The sequence below is a fragment of the Sceloporus undulatus genome, chromosome 6 (genome assembly GCF_019175285.1).
Source record: "Sceloporus undulatus isolate JIND9_A2432 ecotype Alabama chromosome 6, SceUnd_v1.1, whole genome shotgun sequence".
Lineage (NCBI taxonomy): Eukaryota > Metazoa > Chordata > Lepidosauria > Squamata > Phrynosomatidae > Sceloporus > Sceloporus undulatus.
The window spans coordinates 153,013,432-153,016,738 of record NC_056527.1 but is presented as its reverse complement, the minus strand read 5'-3'; positions in this window follow the sequence as shown (position 1 = coordinate 153,016,738).

Below are 3,307 nucleotides of genomic sequence, written 5' to 3'. Positions count from 1 at the left end.
CACTCTGGCGGCTTCAGTTTCATCCTATGGAAGCCTGGGATTTGCAAATTGGTGAGGGATTTACAGAGCTGTAACTGAGACCTCTGAAACTGCACTAGCGGAGAGATCTACGTACCTCCTCAAACTGTAAATCTCATGACTCCCTTGGACAGAGGTTAAAAGTGCTATCGAACTGCTATGATTGTGTGGTGTATATATGCTCCTGAACTAGGAGGCACCCCCAAGTGATGTTTGCTAAGCATGAGCCCATAAGCATCAACTACAGCTGCACACAGTACACCACACAAATAAAAAGCACCATGTCTCCCAAATGAGGAAAACATACGTAGTCACATATTTTTCAAGGCAGTGCTCTTGCTCTGAAATTCCTCCCCTTGCCCTGAGGACTCCCAGGCCCTCAGATGTGGCAACCGACCCATAATTGAAGTGCCAGATAAAGCATCCGGTTTTGCAATGTTAAAAACATAATTTCAGGTGCCATTCAGTGGCAAAAGCATCCAGCCAGACTATTTGTTATTTGGAAGACCTGCGACTGGATCTTCCAGTTATTCCTTTGGATTATATCAAGCCACAAGACTTGATGACTAATTTCATTTAAAGATCTTCAAGGCTGCCACAACCTTTTTATGATCCATGTTCAAAACAAGGCAGGAGATCCTATCTGATCTTGGAAGCTAAGCAGGATCAACCCTGGTGAGTACCTGGATGGCAGACCACCAACAAATCTCAGGTGCTGGAGGCTGTATTTCAGAGGAAGGAATTGGCAAACCACCTCTGAGTCTTCCTTGCCTAAGAAAACCCTATGAAATTCGTGGGGTGACTTCATAACGGATTCACACTCAGAACAAGCTGGAAGACAAATAATTTAGATCAGGAATTGGGGAACTATATTCCAGTCCCTTTTTCTGGCCACCCAAATTCCCCAAATTCTTTAAAGATTCAAAACAAAAATTAAGTTTTTTCTGCTTTAAAAAATGCCCAATAAATGTCCCTCTGTCTGGAGTAATGTTTTGCATCAACCCACAACCGCAATATATTTAAATCAGTAGAAACCAACTAAGAAACAGCTGAGAAATCCAGGAGTGAGAACCAGAAATAGACTCCAATCACTTCCACGGCACCTTTTCTGCTTAAAAGGAGACCTGGAGCCAGGTACATATTTCACTCTGCTCCAACTGCCAACTATTTCTGATAGACAAGGGCAGAAGGTAGACCTGGATTTACTATTTGATCTCTGGGGGATTTGCCACAGGGTTTTATTTCTTCCCATCTCCCAATTTGTTATTACCATCAACAGAAGCAAAATTAAATCTGTTTGCCCCAACAGACATATACCCAATTACACTCAACTTTTCATATCTAACCTTGCCATTTTATATAAGGGACACCATTTTATTATGTCGTTGTGTTTAATGAGACTTGAGCCTCTACAAATTTTGGTATCCAGTGTGTGCATTTGTCCTGGAACCAACCGCCAGCAAATACCAAGGGCCCACTATGTGCTGCTGAAAGCAAATATATTTTGGGTAACCAAGAATGGATCTTGTTCACAGCCTTGAGTCCCTGTGTTGGTAGAAGGCAGGATATAAGATGATGATGATGATGATGATGATGATGATGATGATGATGATAATAATTTTGGTAGGGAAGAACTATGAATTCCACCCATCAATTTATCCCTGGCTTTGCCATACAATTAGCACTGCAAAAACACTGCGTGGAATGAAAAATATAGCCTACCTTTATAGCACCAACCCTACAATTTAGGGATGAGGTAACCCACGTTTACACTTCAAGATGCACCAAGCAGTGAATTAACCCACTTATTTTTTAACCACTCCACAAATTATCACAAAATGGCAGGGCTGTTGCTAAAAAAAAAAGGAGCTGTTATATGGTGTCCCACAAGGTGCCATTCTATCCCTTTTTACCATTTACATGAAACCGCTGGTCAAGGTGTTATCAATACATTGATGACACCGAAATACATATCTCCATGCCTTCCAAAATAGCCTCAGCTAAAGATAGCGTGTCTGCTCTGGAGGAGGTAATGGACTGGATGAGAAAAAACAAATTGAAGCTGAATCCAGACAAAACAGATATGTTTGCCATTTTTTTTCCTTCCCTATAAGGAATTCCTCTGCGCAAACAACTGTATAGTTCTCCAATTGTGAATTCGAGTTTACAAGAACTGGTTTTCATGTTTCAATGTAGGGAAGGGGGGTAATAAAATAGCCCTACAAGACGAAATGTGAACATTCACATTCTTACAGAAATGATTTGTTTTGTTAGAAACATAATCGCAGTAAGAAATACAGGTGGGCCTCCCTGAGTTCACGTCCTGGATAATTTACGTTCCCTGAATCCGGATCCGTGAAATAACCCACAACATAAATTTATTGATGACTCTGCCCTTTGGCTGTATTATGTTTGGTGGGTGGGGGCAGAAATCGATTTTCATAATGCGCTGGAGTTGACTCTCTCTGAACAAAACTCCGCCATGGGCTCTGAAAGGATTATTTTTTCTTTCTTTTTCCTTTTTTTTAATAACGGCTTAAATTAACAAGTTGCAGTATTAATAATCGGCCGAAATCCACATAGTCTGTGCCATTTGGAGAGGTTAGGTTCAAGTGGCAAAGGTTTTTATCGTTCAAAGTTTAACTTATTCATGCGCAGGTAATTAAAAGAAAATACTTGTACTTTTCCCCCTACTGGGCATGGTTGGTTTGAGCTATAAGTGGCTGGCATCCGGGTAGGATGTCAACAGTACAAGGCTTACTTGCGTCTCATAACTGTATGCAAAGGGGATCTGGTACATCTTTGAGACTAAGGTGGAAAGATGTTGTAGATGGTTTTGTTGACTTGGTCCACTTCTCGATGAGCTAATGGACATAGTCGAGGATTAGAAATGGGAATATTCAACAACCTGTTGCAGACATTTCATTGTCAAGAAGTCATAGATCATAGAATTGTAAGTTGGAAGAGACCACAAGGGCCATCCAGTCCGCAACCCCACTGCCATGGCGGAGAATCTCATCAAATCATCCCCGACATCTTCTGTTTTGCTTGGGTCCATTTCTGAGCGTCAGGAGTGGTCCTTGAATAACAACGCAATAATAATAGAATAATAATAAATAATAATAAGAATAATAATATTTTTATTTAATGGCCGCCTCCCCTGCCAAGATCGAGCAGCTTACAACGTCAAATAAAATCACACTAGAAAGTACCAGCATACAGCAAAACACAAAGGCAAATTTGAAAGAGAACAACTCAGCTAGAACATTCCACAAAACAGCCCCAATCC